General features: G+C 44.7%; 1 pseudogene; it reads left to right on the top strand.

Moving 5' to 3' along the window:
* Positions 1 to 13,882: 13,882 nt before the first annotated feature.
* Positions 13,883 to 19,904, top strand: LOC118977431 (serine/arginine-rich splicing factor 11-like; annotated as a pseudogene).
* The last annotated feature ends 5,211 nt before the right edge of the window (positions 19,905 to 25,115 follow it).

Raw genomic sequence — 25,115 nt, 5'->3', positions numbered from 1 at the left:
ACACGTAAATAAGTTTCGCAGCTGCATTCACGGCACACATGAGTGTATGAATAAATGCGAAAACCTAGCAGCTAATTCCTGCTCTGGGCTGTCGCAAATCTTAAGTGCCTTGCCTGTCTCACACGCACTCAGACAAGCCATCTGTCCTGCATTGAGTTTAATCGCAGACAATGCACGCTAAAGCTCTGTTATTTGTCAGACATTGGACAACTACGGGCAAGATCTAACTTTCAGAGGAAAAAACATCTACAGCAAGGCCTGACTATGAATTAAAAGCAATTTGACTAAGTAAATTATAAATCTACTATAATCTCATCCAGCTCTGCTTACGGCCGTCTTGCTTTGTGGGTCTGGGGGAGACGAAATGAGACAAAGTTCCTGTCTTTCTCTCTCTCTCTCCCTCCCTCTCTCTCTCTCTCTCTCTCTCTCTCGTCCTGTTTCCTTGGCAACCGTAATCTCTATCTGCACAAAGATGTGAGACTGCATCCACGAAAGGCAGTTGGAATTTCAGCAACATCTCTCACTAATCCTTACCTTGTGTTATCGGATGACTTGTTTTGTTATGAAAAGTTATTTTACACCCACTTTTTAGATGGTGCTGGAAGTGTGTCTCGGATATCCCAGAAAGGCCGAGGGGCTTTCCCCCCACAAGATATGCTAACACTGTAACCACAATGAAGATGGAATCAGCCTCACTGGCCGGGCACCTGCAAAGTGAGGACCACAGCCTCTCTCTCTGAGGTCCCGACATGCACCAATGGCAAGCACCCCTGCCCCACTCAGCTGCTGCCCACACACATTCTGGCCGAGAGGCTGCCAGCAGAGCCATTATGAGAGAGCGAATCTTGGAATTTTTAAAACTATTGTATTTTATTGATTATGCTATTACAGCTGTCCCAATTTTTCTCTCTCTACCTCCCTTCACCCAGCACCCTCCACTCCCTCAGGCAGTCCCCCCACCATTGTTCATGTCCGTGGGTCCTGCATATAAGTTCTTTGGCTGCCCCATTAGGAAATGGATACTGTCCTTTACAGCCTCATGGCTATTCTGTAACTACCTCTTTGTGCTTCTCAATCCCCTCACCTCTTCACTCATTCCCTCACACCCCCTCCCATCTATTTTCAGAAAAGCAGATTTCCTCTTCCCAATGGGGGTTGAGAAGTGAGCCCACCTAGGGGAAACCCTAGTCTGCGATGGCTGCTACTTGTGCTGGGCTTGGAGATTCCCAGGGAAAGCCAAGCTGTGAACCTACACTGGCTGCTGCTAGTGTTGGGCCTGGGGCCACTTAGCAAGAGGTATGGGTGCTGGAGGCTCACTGAGGCCAGCTGTTTCTTGTTTGAAAGGATTTAGGAAGTTGTGAAGCATCAGCCAAGACCAGCCTTTCCCGTGGAAAAGCTACTGTTAACAGCTGTAAGGTGGGTGGGACTGGAGCCCCAAGGGATCTCCAGGGTTGGGCAGACAGAGTTAGCCAGGGTGATGGATCTCAGATATGCACCTGCCAGCTCTGAGGCTCTGCCTGCCTTTCTGTCTGGGAGAAAGCTGTCCCCAACTCTGGCCTTGATGCCAGCCACTTCGGTTCCTACCTCTACGCCACTGGTGCCTTTCAAGCTGCTACCCGGTACTGGAGCTCAGAGGGACTGAGTCTGAGTAAGTCCCTGTGTGGGTTCTTTAAGAGGAACTGCTTCGGACTCCAGAAGTTTATTCTACCTGTTCAATCCCTGCTGGTTTTTGCAGCCAGAAGTTGTGGGGACTTAACTTCCTGGTACTGGTACCCTGGTCTGGGGGCCTGGTGTGGGGTTGGGACTCTCCACTCCTAAGAGATCCCTTCCAAATTTTTATCCACCACGAGGGGATGTGGGACCAGCCCGTTCCTTATTTCACCCCTCCTACCAGTCTGGATGGATGTGGTTTCTTTAATTCTCTAGTTATCAGGCGTCCATTCAACTTGATTTCTGACAATTCTGAGTGATGGTTGTTCTATGGTTTAGCTGTAATTTTGATGTGGTTGTATGAGGAGTCAAGTTGTATTTACTTATGCCGCCATCTTGACCAGAAGTCCAGGTGTACCAAACCTTGGAATTTTGAAATCATTTGATAACCAGAAGGGAAGGGAGACTAGACGAAGTTGCCCTCAGGGTGACATGTCTGGTGTGTTGGCTGGCCCACTTTACACCCCTTTCTGGGACTTCCTCCGAGTGCACCTGTGCAAGAGATGCAGGGGGTTCAACCAGCCCTGTTTTTCAAAATGGAAATACCTAAGCCCCATGGGGGGGTGTTAGTCATTCATATGTGTACGAATGGCTGTAAGGCCATTCTGAAGACACTAAGACACACCCAGGGGAGCTTCAGGGGTTGGGGGGCCTGTGGGTGTAGTAGTAGTAGGTGGGAGAAAAATGAAAAAGCCAAAATTTTACTTCATAATATTATGATTAGGGAGGAGGGAGGGATGAATACATAAAGAACAGAAGATGTTTAGGGCCATGATACTGCACGAAACGACAGCAGAGGGTGCATGTCATGCACTTTCAGACACGTGAAGTCTGCACCACGGAGAGTGAGCCCTAATGCACGCTCAGGCCTTTGGGTGATGCCGAGGTGTCAGGTAGGCTCCTGGCAGGTGCAGACTGTAGCCAACACACCACTGTGAGTGCAGGGTGTTGGCAGATGGGGGGCTGTGGGGGGCAGGGGCAGGGACCTGCGAACTCTGCACTCTGCTCTTGTTCTTGCTGTGACCTAAAACTGCTCCTTAAAACTGTCTATTAAGCCCTGGATGGTGTGGCTCAGTGGACTGAGCGCAAGCCTGCGAACCCAAAGGTTGCTGGTTTGATTCCAGTCAGGGCACATGCCTGGGTTCAGGCCAGGTCCCCAGAAGGAGGTGCTTGAGAGGCAGCCACACATTGATGTTTCTCTCCCTCTCTTTCTCCCTCCCTTCCCTCTCTCTAAAAATAAATAAATAAAGGCTTTAAAAAATAATTAAAAAATTAAAATGTCTGTTAAATGTTTCCCCTCAATTATATTAAAAACAAAAGTCTTTTGGGGATATCAAATACATACTTTTTTTAAAAAGATTTTATTTATTTATTTTTAGAGGGAGGGGAAGGGAGGGAGAAAGAGAGGAGGAGAACCATCAATGTGAGAGAGAAACCTGGATCCCTTGCCTTGCTCATACCCCCAGCTGGGGACCTGGCCTGCAACCCAGGCATCCCCAACCCAGGCATGCGCCCTCCTGGGGAAGCAAACCTTTCCGTCTGCAGGACGATGCCCGGCCCACTGAGCCACTCCAGTCAGGGCCAGATAAATTCTTCCATGAAGCGAACGTGGATACATCTATTTGAAATGTTACCATGGGCAGACTCCCTGTTCTGGAAGGAGAGGAGACTCTTCCTCCCACACCTGCACTCGTTGTCCTGGGACTTGGAATCAGGCTGGCGCCGTTGTGGGCCCAGGAAAGGGCGTCATCATGGCCGACTGGGGAACCCAACCACCAATTAAACCATCGCTGCCAGGAGGGCATGTTCCCCACATCCCAAGCTACCAACTTCCTACTCCCTTTGTCAGAAGCAAATCGCTCCTGACTTAATGACAGCCTGGACCTTGGCAAATACCCACACATGAATATTTGCACTCGCCGTGTGAGCGCTGACTCGAAGGGTTTTGTTCCTGCAATCTGTTTTCCTCCACAATACTTAGCATTTGAAATTGAATGTATTTTTATTTTCATTTTCAGGTACTTCTCTGAGCAGAAAACTTACTTCATAAACGGCAGTATAGGTGTATCAATGTCCATATATGACTAGAAATTCATTTCTCTATTCATCAGTTTATTTGCTAGGAAAATTAAAAAAGAAACAATTAGAGAAGGGACAATAATCCCAGGTGGAAAGTAGTAACATTCAAAGAGATAAACCAAACCATTTGGGAAGAACAATGGGTCTTTCAAAACATTCTCCTAAAGCCAGTCAAAGATAGCTGGTGGGAAGCAGAGCGTTACTCTCAGATGGCAGCAGGTTGGTCTTGATGGTCCGTGCTCCTCAAGTTTTTTGTGAGGCACCTTTCAGCTTCGGGATCCCCCAGGGTGGAGAAGTCCAGGCTACAGAGGCACAGTGGGGGTGGGGGTAGAAGTGGCTGGCTGCCCTGCATTTGCAGCGAACTAGAGAGAAGGCTGTCAGGAGGATGGGTCTAGGACAGGGACTACCTGTGTAATCTCTGAATGCCCTCCAAACCCCACGTCCAAGAGCAGAGAACCAAGGAGCCCTGAGGTCTCTGGATCGACTCTGCTTATGTCCCTACCTGCAACATTCAGGAAGGAGTGCAGGCTGGGTGGGGGGAGGGGTAAGCTGTCATTAGGTAAGCTTTCCTCTCTGAGAACAAGGGACAGGCATGATCCTCCTCTGCATCTCTGAGAAGGCTTAGAGGTGCTTTCTTAGAACCAGAGAGGAAAGGAGGGGGCATGGGGCTTCTGTAATTGCACCTGGAAAGCAGGGACCAGGCATCAGTCCTCAGTAGGGAGCAGAAAGCGGGGAATTGGAAACGGAGAAGGGAGAAGATGGGCCCATCTCTCCTCTCTCCAGGTTTGGCTTACACACAGACACCCGTGTTCGCTGGTGGGCCTGGAAAGGCACGAGAGAGTGTGTGATGTGTAGAGCCTTGGTGTCTGTAATGTGTGGCACTGGATAGAACCTGCAAGACAGGAAAGGTGAGAGAGATGAGTAGATGGAGTGGTTCATGCCCAGCACAAGAGCCCACTACCAACAGGAGACATCAGTATTTAGAAAAGTATTTTCTATCCTCCCTTCCTGCACAAGGCTCAGACCTGCACTGTGGTCCCAATGCTCTCCCAGCCTTCTCTGGTCCAACCACTCAGTCTTCAGAGGCCTTTCTCCTTATGCGTGTCTTGCCTGTCTAATCCCCTGCTGACATATGTTCATGGAGAATCCAAACCAACACAGGAGGGTCACAGCTGAAGACTAAGATCATAATTGCGCCCTGCCTATCACCTCACCCTGTGGCGCTGGGACTTCACGTGGGCAAGGCTGGACAGAAGGGCTTTCAGGACCGATGAGATCACCCAGTGGCCCATATTTTAGCATCTCCATTTCAGACGGCTACTTTCTTTACTTTCATTTTTATAGTCAGGGAGATGACTAAATATTTTTGAAAACTTCTTCGTATTTGGCAACTGGCTGCCAGAGTACAGGGATATGATTGCTCTGTTCATGACCAGGCTGCAGTTTCAGGCAGAATGTTCAGAGCATCTCAGCATCTAACAACTCATGAAAACCTGGCGGCAATTTCAGGACACATAACATCTGCTTATTTCATTGTGTTACAAGTCACCTGGGCGAAAACTCTTCCTCACTCTGCCTCATAAATGAGCTAATACGCAATTAGAATGCTCTGGTTAATAGCAATAGCACTCATCCCGCAGCTTTCTGTAACAAGGCCTTAAAGGTAATGGCACTTCTCCATGCTAACAAAACCAAACCATTATTTTTCTTTGTAGCTCGAATAGGCTGTTTGCTAATGTTTCACCAGCGCTAATAGCTTATCCTCTGAGGAGAAAGTTGTGTTGGTTTCTTTAAGAAGAAATGACTTCTTTTATCTAGGGGTTTTGACTAAAAGGATTTGGGAGCCGTTTAATGTGCATTTTAAAATAGCGTGGTTCTATAATAGCACCATGGCCCACCATTTCTGATCGTTTTAACAAGCACGACTATTACCTCTATTCAGGATTTTTCCAAAGGAGACCTTTGAGCGTTGTTACGAAATAAATACCTAGTGCCTGAGTTCCACAGTTATTTTTCTCCAACTTTTTTTTCATCTGCTATAATGTTACTCAGGGAAAGTACGTTGATTCAATGTATCTGCAAGCAACTACCTGCTCTGGAAGCAGCAGGAAGCCCATGCTGATCACCGTCCGTCCGTGTATTAACATCCCGACTCCCCCAGCTACCCCTTTCTTCAAGGTCAGTTTTCTGTTTCTGGTATTTTTGGAGGATGACCAAAGGACATTGTGTTGAAAAAGACCACTAATTGGTGCCAATATCGTGACCCCTTCGGGCAGGGCCTGCTTTGCCACTACGGCTTCCATCCTGCCTTAGGGTCCCTCGGCCAAACGAGAAGAGGGTAGGAAAGGACTGAGAAGGGCGGCAACCGGGAACCAGTGGGGAAGTGGGAAGTTCCCGCTCAGGGCCCCACGCAGGCTTTCCCGAACCCTCCCTTTACCCCTAACACAAAACTCTCACAATATCGTGGGATCACAACTGACTTCCTGTCTGGGTTTCATAGTCGGCCTTGAGTCCTGACTCTCAACCTATGCTTAACTTTCTGTGGTGACAATAAAAGCTTATTAAAGAGCTGACACAGTGTTTTCGACCTTCAGCTCATTGCTGTGATTCACTTAAAGGTCTTAAGGAAGGGGAAGAAGAAACCATATTAGTCACAGAGGAAAAAAAAGAGTTTGGAGCCTCCTTGTTTATGTCATGCAGTTATTTGTAGTTTGAGAGTTATTAAATGGCTTCTGCGAAGAGCCCCGTCTGTTGAAATGTGAACAGCAGGCGATGAAGCTAAGCCCAGGCAGCGTGCTGGCCTTCATCCACTTGAAATGTTACTGAAGAGCAAAAATAGAATCACTGACAGCCACATGCCTCGTGCAAATTCATCCTTAGAATTTAAGCAAAGGAGAAATGACAGATGATGAGGAAGAGGTTTTTGTAAATCCAGAAGAAGTTGACTGGAGAGTTTTCATGTTTCAGCTCGACAAAAATAATGTCAAACTTCTTTTTACCAAAATTAAAATATTGAAGTAACTTGGTTGGGCTGCCCCTTTATAGCATGATAAATAAAGAGAGAAGTAGCAATAAGTACTCAACTTGTTATTTCACCTGGTGGCCTCAGTCCCTGGTGAGAGTGCTTTCCCGGGAACTGGGAGACATGCTTTGGGGGTGAGGTTTGGGTCGCCAGGCGGCACCTGTGACGGAGGGCCCGCAGACGTGCGCCAAAGGCCGAATCACAGGTGATGGGGACATGTTAGCTTGCTGCTGGAGGGTAATTTTTTTTTAAATTATCCACTTTTTGAAAAATAATAAGGTAGATTCTCAGTTATTACGTAAAAAAAATTTGAAAGCCATTAAGAATGACTTAGGCTTAAGAGCTGTTAAGGGAGAATTGTTTGAAATTTGGGACACACCTTTCCCCAGAGAGGGCGTTATCCTTAATGGGCAGAGTTCCCACAGCGGCTTTGAAGTTTCTGGGACCCACGCAGAGCTAATCCACAATACCACACTCACTTGGTTTCTGACGAATTTTGTCATGGCGGGGGGGAGCAAGGAGGCGCAATCACAGCCTAGATATTAATCTGAAACCTGCATTTTTCTCTTAGTATGCCACTGAGTTCCTTCCTTGTGAATATTTTTCAAATCTTGTTCTTTTTTCCCTGAAGGGGGTTGGGCATCTTAGGAGTAGAGCAGGGCCCCTGGCCTTGCCTCTGCATCCCCCACCCAGCAGGGACGGTCCTCGTTCTGTCCTGTGTCACGTCCTCTGGGCCCCCTCTGTCCAAGCTGCCTGATCAACACTGTGCTTCACTTCTAACTGCCTTTGCCAGTTCATACCCGGAACTCAAACATACTTGAATGTATGAAATCAGAGAATATCTTCTCAGTGGCTTGGCTATGAATAGAACTTCTTAATACAATCTCTCATAAGCATTATTTTGCAGAAGTGCATGCCATTGGCCTAAAGCTCAGACCTCCCAACTACTTTGCTTGATCTCTTTGCAGTGTATCTGACACCACCGTTGAGGTTTGCAGCTTTGGCCCTGCTCACCCCCTCACGGTGGTGTGCTGGGGCCTACGTCAGACCTAAGATGCTCGGCTAAGAGCGGATGCACCGGTCAGCAGAACAGATGTGTTGCCAATTATATCTGTGCGCCAATTATACATGGGAGAGGAGAAAATGAACACACATAGCATCAACTGGTGGACCTTGCTGGATATTTTTATAAAACTCTCTCAAAGTACAAGTGACATGATAGAAAATAGATGTGCCATTTATTTTTTAATTTTTAAATGGATTTTGAGAGAGAGAGAGAAAGAGAGATTGATTCGTTTGTTGTTCCATTTATTTATGCATTCATTGGTTGATTCTTGTGTGTGCCCTGACCGGGGGGTCAAACACACTACCTTGGTATATTGTGATGATACTCTAACCAATTGAGCTACCAAGCCAGGAACCATTTATTTTTTAAATTTATTTTTAACTTTAAATGACTGCAATAGAATGGTATACATTTGTTTGTTGGTAATGAAAAATTGAGCCCTGGTTGGTGTGACTCAGTAGATTGAGCGCCGGCCTGCAAACCAAAGAGTCGCTGATTCGATTCCCAGTCAGGGCACATGCCTGGGTTGTGGGTCAGGTCCCCAGCAGGGTAGGCAGGTGAGAGAGGCAACCACATGTTGACATTTCTCTACCTCTCTTTCTCTTTCTCTTCCCCTCTCTCTAAAAATGAATAAACAAAATCTTCAAAAAAAATGAAAGTTGAGTGGATGCAAGCATTTCTTTCTCAATTGGATGTATTCTATCTTGAGCTCTCAGACTTCTTATACTGAGGCAGGCGGACTACTGAGAGTGAGGCAAATGGCATTACTCCTACAGTTGGAACACCGGCTTAATCTTACTTTACTAGTTTGCACTTACATCAAGCTATGTCACAGGAAGCAGAATGTGTTCGACTATGTAGTGTCCTTAATCTGGACTGTCTCTGTCCTTAAAAAACATGATTGCTTTAATTATCACCACACCCCTAGGAGTCATCAGAGGGGGAAACTCTGGCCAGCACCCCAGTATTACAGGTGAAGAAGTTAAAGAAGAGATACCAAGTGATTAGGCAGCTTCTACTCCCCAGACGCCTGAGGTAGCATACCAGCAGTAAGAAGCCAGGTTCACACATTCAGACACTGGTCTGTATTTTCGTGCTGAATGTCCAATGAGTAAGATAGTTCATGACCCTGTGGCACACTGAACGATATCAACAGTTGATTTGAATGGAGTCACAGATCCAGGTAAATGCAGTAGTCCCCCATTGTCCTCGGGGGATGGGTTCCAGGACCCCCAGTGGGTGCCTGGAACAGTACCAAACCCTATACACACTATGATTTTTCCTATACATTTATACCAATGCAAGAGTTTAATTTGGAAGTTAGGCACAGTAAGACTAACAACAATAACAATAAAATAGGAAGTTATGATGATATGCTGCAATAAAAATTGTGTGAATGTAAACTCTCTTTCAAAACTTTTCTTGTACTGTAGTTACCTTTTCACTTAAAGGAAGCACGTTAGAGCTTCACTTTGGAATATCTGAATCACCAGCATCCTTACTCTTTGCGGCTGTTATTAAATAAACTAAGGGTGACTTGGACACAAGCACTGCGATACCTCCACAACTGAACTGATAACCAGAGAGGCCACTCAGTGACCAGTGGGTGGGGGGCGTACACAGCGTGGATACCTGGACAAAGGGAGGATTCCCGGCCCAGGGGGGACAGAGCGGGGCAGCTTTCACCAGGCTCCTCAGAATGGCATGCAATTAAAACTTACGAATGGTTTATTTCTGAAATTTTCTATTTCATGTTTTTAGACTACAGATGACTACAGTTAATTGAAACCTTGGAGAGCAAAACCGTGGGTGTCAGGGGACTGCTGTGATTCTCGTTCGGCCTTAGTGAGTACAAAAGAACACTTTCCTGCCATAAAGGGGGAAACTAAGTACCTTCAAAGAACTTCAAATCGCTGCTTCGTAGCAGCCTGCTGGAAGTTAGACCGGGGGGAGCAGACGCAGTAGTTGCCGGTCTTGCTTCTGGATGGTCCCTCGGGGTCCCTCAGGCCAGCAGGCACTCTCACCTGCACAGACACACAGAGCGTCTGCAGATGCACACACATGCACGCCACACGCCTGCACACACCCTCCAGCTTTGGGAATCTCTTCTGTTGACAGTTATAGAAGAACTATAAGACTATGACTTTATGAATTCAATTAAGGCTGTATTTCATCTAAAAGATCTCCAAGGACAAAGTACCTGGTGCTCCTGAGCTGGCCTGTGATCATCTCCCAGAGCTAAGGTCGCACGTGGCCTTCGGATGTGAGGCCTCAGGGCAGTGCCCAGGGCACCGTGCTGTGCTTTGCTGGTGGCATCACATGCAGCACGTACTTACTGAGGATGGTGGGTGGATAATCTTGAAAAAGGTGCTGATGTGAAGACTCTTTTTTACTTAATTGCACGAGAAACAGTTGCACAAGGTGTCATTTTGAGTTTTGCTTACTTGCAGTCCAACAGGGGGCGGCAGTGTTTCTGCCCCAAAGGAAAAGGTTTTAAGGTGGAGGGGCCTTGAAGAGGTCACCTAGTTCAGAGGTTCTCATGCCTATTATATACGGTGCCTCTTTTTTTAATTACAAATATTTAATAATTTCCCTCTTTACTGTCCTAAATTACAATTCCCAGATAACATACTACCCAATGTCCAAAACCCCTTCTAAGGCCTTCATTGTGTCAGGTTCACTAGGAAACAGAACTTGAGATGGCGTTGGGGACAGAGAGTATTCTGGGCATGCTCTCAGGATCCACACCCATGGGAGAGCGGCAGGACTAGGCACAGGGCGAGGCTGGGCTGTGCTTTCAGGCAGTCCTACCAATGACTCCACAGATTCCACAGGAAGCTCTGGCATTGGGGTCGTCCTGCAGAACTGTGCCCAATCAGCCCCCCTCATCCCTGCCGCCAGCTAGTTGATGCGGGCAGCTCCTGGGGAGGAGTCATGAGGCGAACCTTGAAACAGGCTGTCCTTTTGAAACCAGACGGGCTGCTGGGAGAGGGTGGTGGCACTCTGCTGTGGGCTGTCTGTGGTCACCACACCAGCACCTGGGGGTCCCGGAATTGAGGGTCTGGGTGCGGCACACAGGGTCCAGCACAAACTGTAATAGGAGGGAAAAATAACAGGAAAGTAATTTATCATAAAAGCATATGTTGCCTTGGCTGGTATGGCTCAGTGAACTGAGTGCAGGCCTGGGAACCAAAGGATCACTGGTTTGATTCCCAGTCAGGGCACATGCCTGGGTTGCAGGCCAGGTCCCCAGTAGGGTATGTGAGAAAGGCAACCCACATTGATGTTTCTCTCCCTCTCTTTCTCCCTCCCTTACCCTCTCTCTGAAAATAAATAAATAAAATACTGTTTAAAAAAGCATATGTGTGTTTGGAATCACTAAACAAAAAGATATTATGAAGTAGTCTGAAACTTATAACTATTTAGAAGGAATTAGTTTGGAGTTAAGAGGAGACAATACTCAACTGAATATTGTCAACATGTTTTCTTCATATTTGGCGTTTTGAAATGAGGGCTGGACATATGTAGCTGTAGTTGAATGTGATTGTTACATGTACAGACTGCTACATTGTCATCAGAGGTTTACCAGAAAGTTGATTCTTAGTAAAATGCCAAACAAAACAAGTATTTACACACAGTGATTTCATTCTTGAACATTTCAGTGTACATTAAAGCTGTGGGAAAAAAATACTTTGTAAGTTAAATACAGTTAGATATAAGGCTCAAATAATTTTATCAAGTTTTTCACGTACACACTAGGACATTCATTTGCAATCAGAGCAGAACATGGGAAAATTCTTCAGCACAGGGACCATAGCCGGCACTCTGCAGGGTGTTTACAACCTCTGACCCCACCCACTAAATGCTAATAGCACCTCCCAGTCAGAGCAACAATCAAAAGTGCTGCCACAGATTTCCATACCTTCCCAGGGGGTAATAACCCTTCCTCTGAGAACTGGGTTGTCAATTCTCTGCTTCTAGTGTAAACACCACTGTTTTTAAAGCAGGTGATGTGGCAACCTCTGCGAGGTTCCTAGTCAACAGAGCAGTACAAATGAGAGGGCCCGCACAGCCAAGGCTGCCTGTACACGTGGTCAAGACCCAAAGTCACACCTGGGACCCCATCACCTTGCACGAGGGCCTCCCTGGCTCTCCCACACGTCCTGGGGGGGTTGCCCTCCTGCGTTTGAACCCCAACCGGATTGCCAAAGCCACAGTCTGGTTAATGGATGACTGACTCACGCACGACTCACATCCAGGACGGGCTGCGTGCACCTTGGGCTCCCTCTATTCGGCAGGATTTTTATTGCCCACTGTGTCTGCGCAACTGCTTCTTGCTTGGGCAAAGCTGAATTTGTGGAGAAGGCAGTGAATTCTCGGGGAAAATGAATCTATCATACCTGTGTAAACACAAGCAAAGGACATGGTTGTTTTCTCACAAGACTGACAGGACCCTTTGTGGGGCAGACTTTGTGATTCTGTTCCTCCTACCCAAACAGTGGGCCTCCCCAAACACGGCAGACGCGGTGGCCCAGCGGGGACTACGAGGAAGGTCAGGCCCAGGACCGAGGAAATGCGGTCCAGAGAAGGGGAAAAGATTTCTGAGCTGATTCAAAATGCAAGACAACAGCCACCCCAATTCGGAAAATGAAAATCAATTACTTTGCACAGAATATTTTGAATATCTAGTTCAGATGTTCAAATTTTACCTTAAAGGGCGCTCACAGGGAGAGGGGAGGGAATTTCAGGGGAAAGGGGAAGAAGGGTTTACAGGAACAAGTATAAAGGACCCATGGACAAAAACTAAGGGGGGTGGAAATGAAAGGGAGGTGGGGAGCACTGGTGGGGGGTAAGCTGGGATGGGAGTAAAAGACAGAAAACTGTACTTAAACAGTAATTAAAATAATTAAATTAAAAATAAAAAAGACTTCTAATTCATTAAAGATACAAAATTTTTTTAAAAAGGGGGCTCACACAGCAAAGCTGCTGCCACGGTGACGGTCGGGCCTGTGGGAGGAACGGGGAGACCAGAAACGACTGCCTGCGTCCACCTTGGAGTCATTTGCATCTACAAGAGTCGCGGACAGGGAGGTGGATGCCTTCTGTCCGCCCAGCTGAGCTCCACACAGACACGTGTTTGTCTCGTCCTCGTCTGTTTAGGGGCGTTTTCCGTCACCACTCATCTCCCAGCATATGGCGAACACTTCACTCTGTTCTCTTGTGTCCCCTCCGGAAGGGGCTGCCAGAAGCAGTTGGCACCTATCTTTTTATGTTTCTGCTGATGACTTTTCTGATGGGCTGGGTTTCTTCTTGTGGTGAGACAGAAAAAGTATTGATCTGCTAAAGACATTAGTTCGTGGTTGCTGAGATGCCCAATTTTTAAGTGAATAATCAGTCCCCCTGCTGATTCTACCTCAGAAAATGAGCATCTTAAAAATTTATGAACAAAAGTATATTGACAGAAGTGTCATTCTGTACTCAAGGGACCACAGTGTGAAAACTTTCTAAATCCTGGGGGAATGCTTTTGACCACTTGACTCGTTCGCACCGCATCCGAAAAAGCAGCATCGTGAACTGTGTGCACTCAGCGGGCTGGAACAGAGTCTCGTTAGATTCATGTGGTGCTGCCTTAATAATTTCAGTTTAATCTTGCTTTTATGCAACCTTCTTCCTTAGTGTTTTTTTTAAGATTTTATTTCTTTATTTCCAGAAAGAGGAAGGGAGGGAGAGAAACGTCAAAGTGTATTTGCCTCTCACACACCCCCTCCTGGGGACTGGGCCGCAACCCAGGCATGTGTCCTGACTGGGAATTGAACTGGTGACCCTTTGGTTCACAGGCTGGCACCCAATCTCCTGTGCCACACTAGCCAGGGATGTTTTTCTTAGTTTTTTTTTTTTTAATAGAATAAATTCTGTGTATTTGAATTTCAAGTAAGGACTCAAAATGGACTTTCAAATGCAGATTTGAGAAGTAGGGCCCTCAAATTCGGCGGCATTGGTTGTGCATGGCTCGCCAGTTCATGGAGACCTGCCAGTTCATGGAGACCCGAGTCAGGACCAGCCTCTGCAGGTAAAGCTGGACTCCATCGAAGCAGGCAGCTTTAGATGCCTTGTGACTGATTATTCCAGGAATGTTCGATCACCCCACACCTCCTCCTTTACTTTGCATTTCTGTCTCAGAGCCTGGGGAACATGGACTGATGAGGGCGGTCTACTAGCCCTAGAGATGAGAGAAGCTTTCTCCAGGAAGCCCTCTCCAAGTAGGTCAGGTCAAAATAGGGGACCAAGAATTGTAACCAGCCTGGGTAATATCATTTGCACCGTGAATGAGAAAGATTCAGAAAATAATTATGAAGGCAATTTCAAATCAGGATTCTAAAAAAAAAACAAGAAAAAAAAGATTCACTTTGACTCAGCCCCTGTCCACCTTTTTCGGCCTGGGCGGACTAGGGAAGCCAGGCTCCTGGATACCTCCACAGAATGCTGGAATGTCACTCCCAGGCCACTCTGAGTTTTAATTTTTAGTGACTCTAGTATTGCCTGTCTACATAAAGGCCCAGTTTTATCAGGTCTGATATTTCTTATTCTCTTAGAATTATACCTGCAGATACCAGTAACATTATAACTAGAAAAATTAAAGAAATCTTAGCTAGAACAAGCTGACTGAGCTGGGGATCTTCATGGTTTTGAGGGAGAAAGACACTAGAAGACAATAGCTTTGGAAATTCCTTTTGCACTCTTTGCCTGGAGAAAAGACTGCCCTGCCCACCGCTGCCCCCCCTCCCCCCAGCTATTAATGTCTACTCAGCCTTGAGGTCTCAGACTAAGTATTACTTCTTCATAGATGCTTTCCTTGACTCCTAAATTAGGAGGGACCCCACACACTCCAGAGTATGCTGCCTCTCTCTTTCACAGGACTTGTAAGTAGTGCCTGCGTTTGTAATCATTGGTAATCTTTCTTTCCTGTTGGACTCTGAGTCCATGAGAGCCAAAGGCCTTGTCTATTGTATTTATCATCATGTCCCCACTGCCAAGAACAGAAGCCTGGTATGCACTGGGTGCTGGGCAAATATTTGTTTAATGAGTGAATTTTCCGGTGTGATCTACTAAGGTGGAGAAAGAATGGCTGGCACAAAACCAAATAGTAGTGGAGTTGGAAACGTAAGTCCTGAAAACTTTATAATTTTTTTCTTAAAAATCTTTACATATATAATCTCATATCATTGCTCTAGAATTGATCGGACTTGGCTTTTTGTGGGCTTGAAAGAGATGAACACAGGGTTTGGTTGGTCTCCGGACTGTGAGAATAGCAGGCATTTGGAACTCCTCCAAAAATTTAGGCTAAATGCTCCTGAGATAACTTCACCCACTTGAGCAGTGCTTTTATGTAAATAAAGTTTAGCACAACCTAAGAATTGCACCGGAAGGCATTCTGCAACTTGTCCTGTCTGTGAATTGAAAGACCCCCAAGTTTCTCTTTCATGAAGTTCACGATCAGTTGCTTCACTCAGCACATCTGTTGTTTTGCCACCTCTACTTCCTTGCCTTTTGTAAAAGCAAAATTCTTGGAATTTATCTTACAGGCACAGATCACCTTGTAATTCTTTGTACTTAGTAGCTATTGAGCATGTAACTACAGAGCTTAACAATTACTATATACTGTAATCATGCAAAGATTTTAATCTTTCAAATTAGATCTCACCTTCCCACTGGGGGAGAAAAGGAAATTTACAGGATAATTAGCTTATGGGCTAGTCACACTTCCAGGGATTGTCAGGAAGTCATCTGCAGGAATAGTCTGAAGGTACTAGTTATTTTTTATGAAGTGCCTTCCATTAAAACTACCCCTCATGCTTTATTTACATTGAAGAAACTGGAGAAAAATGCTCATCACAGCCTGAGTCAGCCTGTCGTCTGTAATGGACCTTGGCAGAGGGTGGCATAGTCTGCTTGGGGTGAACAGTTGGTCCTCCATGTATATATAACAAGGGACTCTAGGCAACATTTTAAAGAAAGATGCAAAAAAATTAAAAAATGAAAAGCTCAATTTATGCTTACTTTGCATGAGTTGGTTTCCTAGAAACTTTGGGAGAAAGTTTTGAGCTGCTAGCCGCTGTCCCTCAGACCGGAGCCAGCTCCACTCTGCTTGCTGGACCGGATTGCACGTGCCTTATCTGACCTCTGCTCCGGGATGTCACGTTCCAAACCTGACCTCTGACGTGGTGGTTCTGACACCACCGTGAAGATCGGCGAGCGGTACAAATGTTACACAGTTACCAGCACATCACTTCCCCACACCTGACCCTCCTCCATGAGAGAGAAAGAGCAAGAGGGTGGGAGGCAGAGGGGGAGGGGGAGGGAGATTTGGGAAGAACTACACACAGGCACACACACACAGACTTGGTAAAGCGACCAGTAGAGGAATCCTGGAGCCAGAGCAGATACTCTGTGAATAAAAGGAATTTCTGTTTCTCTTCCGCAGCAGACAAGAGGTGCGGGACCACGCGGCTATACAGGTGCGGAGGTGGATGGGGGAGGGGTGGGTCATTGTGCCTTGTGTCAGATAAATGTGGCATTTTTTCAGGGGTTGACCTACAAAGTGGGAAGGCTGGAGAGGAAAGTGGTCAGGAAACTTGGGTGAAAAGAAAAGAAATATGCCCCGCGTGGCGTCCACTCCTGCATGCAGGAGCCTGGCTGAGGAGGGATCTCTCTTGGAACATTCCACTTGAGTATACAGAATGGCTGGGACCTGGGTTCAGGGTTTTAGGGGCTGCAGGGGTTGGGGTGGGGTGCTTGGAGCAATTTATTCTCCAGAGATACAATAAAGGGGGCTTGAACTTAATAGCTGTTCAGCTTTGCAGTCTCACTAAAGTCATACACCATCCTTTATTCACTATGATAAAGAAAATCATCAGGATAAAATAGTGTTGTCCATCCAAATTGTTGAGAACTTGCACGAGGTGTCCCAAAGCTGGTGCTGCAGAGGGTTCAGGGGAAAGAACAAGCAAGAACCTTATTTCCAAGGGTCTTATAATCTCATTGGGACAAAGCCAACTCACATAAAGTGGTAGGAGAAAAATTAGTTGCTGTGCAGTTTGATACTCACTAAAAAAAAAAAGTCCAGTAGGGTTTTGAGAAGGTAGGGAGCACAGTAGGCAGACGATTCTTAAAGACCATAATAACAGAGCCTTTCTGAGCTTCCACGCCTGCTAATGTATTTTTCCAGTATTATTATGAGCTCCATTAACATCATCAGTAAAATTATAGTACTGCTAAAATAGATCCATAATAATAAATTCTTTACTATGGTTATAAACTCATTCATCCTTAGACTACACCCCAAAGTGGATAAATGCCAAGTATTTTAAATCCCTGCTTCATACTTACTGAGAGAGTCAAGTTCAATACCTTGTCTCCAGCTTTTTATCATGTCAGTAGAAGAGCCGGGGGAAAAACAAAACAAAACCCAAGTCTCCACATGTGATCACTGGCTCTCATGAAAGAACCTGAAGAGCGACACCGGATTTGAAGAAGGAATCTGGGCTAGGGAAGTCCCAAATGACAGGAGGTAAGGACAAGCAAGGAAGTGAGGCATGCACTCCTTTGAGGGGCAACAGACGGGATTTACATCTGTAGACCTTCAGACAACAGGGGTGTATGTGGACCATATATGGAAAAATTGGAACGGTCGAGCTAAGTCAAGATTAAGGTGTGCACGTGGGTTTCTGTCTCAGCAAGGAGCAATTCTAGGAATGTTTTAAAGATACTGGCAGGCAGGCGAGCTGAGAAAGTGGCTGTGGGAACTGAATGTAAATTTGGGGGTCAAGGACAGCCTTAATATCTGAGGCCTTGGCAACAAATTACAGAAAAAGGAAACAAAAGAATACATATACACACACACACAAATATATATATATATACATACATGTATATACGTATATACATATATACATATATATATATATATATATATCCTAAAGGGGAAATTTAATTAGAACAATATTGGGCAGTAAATACAGGAAGTACTGATGTCTTTTAAAGTGACAGAGAAGATAAATAGAGGAGAAATGCTCATTTAACAAAGATCATCACATCAGAAAGAAAGTATTTAGTATCTGGAAGAAGGGGATGTTAAACATCAAAGTACAAAAAGTAAAACTAAGCTCAATATTGAATGGGCTATAAATTTTAGTTCGACTTTTCAGAAAATCCAGGGAGAGCAAGTTCCTAAGACCTGGAAATCCCAGTAGTCGCCTGTCACGCCGTGGTGCAGACAGGCCGTGATAACCAGTCCGACCAAAAGATGCTGCCGCTAGAGCACCTCTTGGGTGTGCCAGGCCTCTTCACCCAGAAGAACTAGGCATTCAGATCTCGACTTCCTTCCTCCCTTCAGTATCCATTCATTTAATTTTCCATTCATTCATTTAACAAATATTTATCGAGTGCTCGTTTTGTGGCAGTCTCTGTGCAGGCCATTGGGGATATAAAGATCAATAAGGCCCACACGGCTCATGCCCTTGAGGAGCTCTCTGTCAAGTAGATGAAACAGAAGGCTTGGGCAATATGTAATTAGGAAGTAATGCAATGATGTGTTATAATAAAAGAAAGCTCACAGACAATTGCACTGTCTTTTGAAGAGGGGCTTCCATCTCATTTCTGAAATTACACGTCACTTACCCTGCATGAAAGAGTCGCCCACATCCTTTCCACTGCTCAGGGAGGACTCTGGGGGCAAAGGAAGGCCACGTTAGAACCATTCATTGTTGTGGGGAGACAGCACTGAGATGACAGGGAGATACTCGACTTGCATCCGAAGGAGATGTTTTGTTGGAGAAGCTTTTATTTTGACAGCATTCAACGTAGTTCAATGTCGAGCGCCACTGCTGTAAGCACACCAGCATTCTTCCGTATCTAGCAGGGCCACTCTGGCCAGGTGGCCTTTCCATTCTGTACAACAACACGTCATCCTCAGACAGAGAGGCAAGACTTTGCATTGAAAAGTCATATTCAGTCAACCAATAGGTTCCTTGCTAAACTGATATCAAACAAGAAATTTTATTAATTTTGACATTGAGAAGACATCTTTTTATTCAGAGAATTAACTACATTGGAGGTATTTCAGGGCATTATATGGACGACCAAGTATACTTTTAGAATCTAGTTCAAATAGGGCAAGGGCAAAGCTTATAAGCATTCTGAATTATGTTGGAAAGATACACCAAGTGGAATAGGCATAGAGGATAGGATTGAATCTGTAGCATAAATCAATAATACAGAAAGAAGTTCTTTATCATAGGGTTTCTCTCAGCTTATGGTCCGTGAATCTGGCTAACTGGCTTCTTTCTATACACTTTGTGGTATAAGGAATATATCATTATCAAGAAACAGATTGAGAAGGAGATCTCACATTCTAAGTCAAAGAGTAGGTGACGATCCAGAAGTCCAAGATGGAGAAGATCTCATTCCAGAGAGAGAGGTAGAATGTCAAGAGCACATCAAAAAAAAAACAGAGAAAAAAAGAAGACAAAGAAAAGAAACATTCCAAAACACCACCAAAAAATTATGGCACAGCCAGAAGGCCCAGAAGCGCAAACAGAGGGAGCTTGCAATGAAGAAGCAGGAGTGGCGCAAGACCTCCTAAAAAGCCTAGGTCTCTGGAAAGAAAATTGTCTGGCTCACCCTCCCCTAGGAGGCATAAAAAGGAGAAGAAAGAGAAAGACAAAGGAAGAGGCAGACACGAAAGAGAATGATCAACAAGGAAGAAGAAAAAAAGTAAGGGTAAGGAATAGAAAAAAATCCAAGCGTGATGAGGATGTAAAAGCAAAGCAGATTACGTGGGGGGATTGTGACGAAGAGGATCAGGGGTGTGACAGCGAGAAAGAGAAAGAAGAGGAGAAGAAACCAACAGAACCAGGTTCCCCTAACACAGAAGAATGTTCAGAGGAAAAGGGACCCGGTGATGCGCCAGGAGAATCCCAAGTGAACGGGCATGATCATCATGAAGAAGACATGGGTATGAGTGACTAAATACTGCCTCCTTGGGAATCCAACTGTGTGCATGCATTGGTATCATTCCTTTGTGGTTTCTTAGTGCTGGCTTGCTCATCTCAAACCTTAGGTGTATATAACTCTGAGCTCTAAGTGGTCATAAAGCTCCTGATATTGATTTAAAAAAGAAGAATATGTCAGTAGTAAGGCCCCTATCAGGAATGATTTAAGTGCCCTATGAACAGAGGTTACACATATTTACACAAAATGATGTTAAGAAGCAAGTTTCCAGATAATTCAATGAAAAATATCCAGAACCCTGGCTGGTATGACCCAGTGGGTTGAGCACCGGCTTGCAAATTAAAGGGTTGCCAGTTCGATTCCCACTGGACACATGTCTGGGTTGCAGGCCAGGTCACTGGTTGGGGGTGCACAAGAGGCAACCACACATTGATGTTTCTCTCCCTTTCTTTTTCCCTCCCTTCCCCTCTGCCTAAAAATAAATAAATAAAATAAAATAAAAGAGAGTAAAGAAAAATATTCAGCCCTGACTGGTGTGGCTTACTGGGTTGGGCATCTTCCTGCAAACAAAAAGGCTGGTGGTTCCATTCCCAGTTGGGGCACTTGTGTGGTTGCAGGCCAGTTCCCCTGCTGGGAGTCTGCAAGAGGCAATCAATCAATTGATGTTTCTCACACACACTGATGTTTCTCTCCCTCTCTTTCATTCTCCCTACCTCTCTCTCTAAAAATAGATAAATAATTTTTAAAATTTAAAAAAAGAAAAATATCCAGTTTTCCATTTGTGTATTATAAGAGAAGCACATTGACATTTTAGGGGTCTGACATTATTGTGATACTACTACCTGATTCTCAGTGTTTGTAGTAAGACACTGCATTTATTCAATTTATATGTTTTGGGTGATGTCTGAGGGAGGTTGTAGCTATGGAGATTACTGAGGGGGATGTATAAAACACTCTCAAGTTATCCTTTGACCCTGCCCCTCTCTGATGGCCAAACTTGGGAGATACTGAGCCAAGCAATCTCGAGAAAGGAAACACAGATGGAGGCATCATGCTCCATGATTTTAAACCATACTGCAAAGCCATAGTAATCAAAACAGTATGGATTGGCACAAAAACAGACACATAGATCCATGAAACAGAATAGACAGCCCAGAAATAAACCCACGATTATATGGTCAGTTAATCTATGACAAAGGAGACAAGAATATATAATGGGGTAAAAGACAGTGTCTTCAATAAATGGAAAACTGGGCAGCTACATACAAAAGAGTAAAAAATACTAACTGGATCACATTCTTATACCACATACAAAAATAAAATCCAAATGGATTAAAGGCCTAGATGTAAGATCAGAAACCATAAACTCCTGGAAGAAAACATAAGCGTAGACTCTTTGATACTAGTTTAAGAACTGTATTTTTTTTTATGTCTCCCCAGGCAAGCACACCAAAATTGAAAACAAACAAATGGGATTACATCAAACTAAAAAGCTTTAGCACAGCAAAGGAAGCAATCAACAAAACAAAAAGACGACCACTGAATGGGAGAAGATATTCACAAATGACATATCTAATAACAGGTTAATATTAAAAATATATAAAGAACTCATAGAACTCAATATCAAAGAAAAAAGAGAACTAGATTAAAAATGGGCAGAGGAGCCCTCACCGGGTGGCTCAGTTCATTGGAGCATCATCCCCTACACTAAACGTTTGCAGGTTCAATTACTGGTCAGGGCACACACGTAGATTGTGGGTTGAATCCCCAGTCAGGCTGCATATGAGAAGGAACTGATGAATGTTTCTTTCTCACATTGGTGTTTCTCTTTCTGTCTTTCTCCATTCCTCTCACTTTAAAATGAATAAACATGCTCTTGGGTGAAGATTTAAGAACATGGGCAGGGGACCAGAATAGACATTTTTTAAAAGAGATATACAGATGGCCAACAGACACCTGCAAAGATACTCAAATCACGAATCCTCAGGGATCCAATCAAAACCACAATAAGATACCACCTTACACCTGTCAGGCTAGGACAGGGAATATAGTCAACGGTGTCGTGATAGCTTTGTACAATGACACATGGGTACTAGACTTATCATGGTGATCACTCCATAAGGCATATGAATGTTGAATCACTATGTTGTGCACTGGAAATTCATATAACATTGTATGTCAACTATACTTTTAAAAAACTTAGGAGAAACTGAATACTATAGCTCTGGAGAGAATTCTAACATTATTGGCATATTAAAAAGATCTGAGGCAAGTTCCACTTCAACCCAGCATTTCGTAAACTTAACTCACCACAGAAACCAACCTCCCCTCGCTTTGTTTCTCTCCCCAACTCATACTGACATCTGAAGGAAACTGTGTTTCTTAAAACTCATTTGTTTGGCACTCCCCAAAGATGTTTCAAAAACTACGTACTCTCTTGTAAACATTTAAGTCAACATCTAACATTTTTTATCCTGGATTTAAAGAAGTTTATTCTTTGTTTATAAGAGATAGAACATATGAGGCATATTAGAATTTAAAATAAGAACTGATGCTAATTAAAATAAAGATGACGGACTTGATAAAATAGGTTTTAAGTGACTTCCTGAAATTCTGTTTGCATCAGAAAGAATTTAAATAGAATTTTTACTTGTGGGCTTTGTCTTTAAAGAGTCGCTAATTCTAGGAAATATCCCAGGAACTCTTGCATGATTAATGTCACTAATCCATACTGCATTGATTATTCCAAGTTCAGATCCTCCCTCAAAAGTCAAGTTTCATCCTTAACGGGAGGAACTGAGATGCCAAGCAAAGTTGGTTATGTACTTGATTAAGGTGACTGGATGTATCAATAACCCACCATTGAAAGATTCGGCCAGGGTGAGGGGGTGGCTTTTTTTTTCAAGTGTGATTCAGGTTATCAGGCAGTTTAAGAAAAAAAAAATCCATATATCAAAATGTCAAGGATCCAGAATTTTTTTTGAATTTATTTTTAAAAAGAGGGGAGGGAGGGGGAAAGAGAGAGGGTGAGAAGCATCAATGTGTGGTTCCCTCCTGAATGTCCCCTACTGGCAACCTGACCTGCAACCCAGGCGTGTGTGCCCTGATTGGGAATCAAACTGGCAATCATTTGGTTCACAGACCCACACTCAATCCACTGAACCACACCAGCCAGGATGAGGGTCTAGAAATCGATTCCCTTCAAATGATCCATTTAGCGTATGTACCTTCTGGAAAGTCTTTGTGGAGCCACAGGGTGTGTGTACCTCTGTAAGAAGACCCTTGGCTGTATAGCACACTCCTGGGTGCTACCGCCACAGTGCTGAGCACCAGTATCTGAATTAGTCTCTTGCCTAAGACTCTTTCTGCCCCAACCCAATTACTTCTATTACCCCCAAACCATTGTTTTCTATAGAGTGAAACAAATTTCTCAGCTGGTGGGGAAGCGCCTCCACAATTCCGTCTCTGCTCCTATTTTCTTCCCTCCCCTTAGCCCCACGCCTGGAGAACCCCTGGCTCCAGCCCCAAGGGTCTCCATGCTTCCTTCAATGTGCATTCTCCTTCCTGCCCCGTGTCCTTGTCCTCTGTCTGGGAGTGTCATTCTCCAGATTCCCCCTTCTCCTCGCTCTTGAGGAACAGCTTGTCTCACACCTTCAGGAGGGTTTTCCACTCGGTCCCTGTCCCCTTGCCCCTTCTCTCAGTTCTTTGTTTGAACCTCGGTATGTCTTCTGTGTCTGAGTACCTTGCATAAGTGTTACCTGGACAAGTGTTTATCTTCTTCATTAGGGTCAAGTCTCTGAGCAGTGAGGACTCAACAGTGTTCACCTGTGCACCTCCTGGCGCAGGGCTTGTTAAGCATTGACTGAGTGACCAATCTAACCAGTTTAAACCCATTTAGTGTGTGAGAGACACATGGAATCTGCAAGGGGGATGTTGCTCTTCTCTGTACTTGGGGGCCCTCTGCCCTGGGAGTTGGACATTTTGGCACAGCCATTGCTGGGGCAACCAAAGGAGCAAGACATCTGTGCTACCTTGACTTCAATGGCAGTGGTGTGCTGGTGACTTGCCAGCCAGCTTAAACTTGTGAAACAGCAGTGAAATTTCCAAGGCTACCCTCTGCAACACAAAGGCAAATGAATATCTTTTTGTTGAAAGAGAACAAAAATGTCTGCATGCCCAGAGTATTTTAGGTGAATGAAGACCTTGGTTTTCCCTACAGAAAACAAAGAACTTCCTTCCCAGTGGTCAGTAATGTCTTTGTGGCAGGTCCCTAATCTTTTCTTTTTCAAATTTCCTTCAAAGGATGGTTAAGGAGTCTTTAATTAACTATTAAAATGGGTGTTCTAACATGGAGGACAAGATTTAGAAAATCCCTTTAATTACTGGAACTAGATTTTCAACTGATTTGTAAATACCAGTTTATTCCTTAACCAAATTGGGCTTTAATTAAACTGGGGTTGGGGGCCTAAATACTGAAAAGTGCCTTAATTTGCATCACCCCCCTCCCACTTCAATGAAGTTGGCTTAAGGGTGGGGATGAGAGACTTCTAAGGTTTATTGTTTAAGCTGGAAAATCAGGCAAATTGGATTTTCTTTCCAGAAAGGAACTCATGGAAATTAGACACACCCTTGCCACCTCTGATTTATTCAAATGCCATTGCTATAGGATTACCATGGGGTCCCTCAGTGGTATGAGTTTATGAACCAGTCATGCCTGCCTGCCTTCCTTCCTTCCTTCCTTCCTTCCTTCCTTCCTTCCTTCCTTCCTCCCTCCCTCCCTCTCTCTCTCCCTCCCTCTCTCTCTCCCCCTGCCCCCCTCTCACTCTGGGTACATGAATCAGGCAAAACTAAGCTTATGGTTCTAATGACAAGGAAAGAAAAACCAGAGCTTGCTCCACTCCTCCTTCAGTCTAATGTTTAACACTCAATATGGTGCACAGTTTGTTGAGAAAATAAGGTACACGTTTTGTCATTCCCCTTATGGATTTCAGTCAACACGCGAAGGTGTTTGAAATGATCTGCTAATCCAGTTTCCTTTCCTTGAACCATCTGGTTCGAATTCTGTCTACCTGCTTGGAGTGCACCAGTCTCGTCTGCATGCACATATAAGGAAGTCACAACTCATTAACTGTTTAGGGAAAATCCCTGTGGAAATATACAACTTTACTGTTGTGGTAGGTTTCCTCTTGGGAGCAAATTAGATAGGACTTTGATGTAACCCAAAGAAAC

The sequence above is a fragment of the Sturnira hondurensis genome, unplaced genomic scaffold (assembly GCF_014824575.4).
Source record: "Sturnira hondurensis isolate 20B ecotype Veracruz unplaced genomic scaffold, ASM1482457v3 Scaffold0021354, whole genome shotgun sequence".
NCBI lineage: Eukaryota > Metazoa > Chordata > Mammalia > Chiroptera > Phyllostomidae > Sturnira > Sturnira hondurensis.
This window is presented reverse-complemented; position numbering and strand designations above follow the sequence as displayed.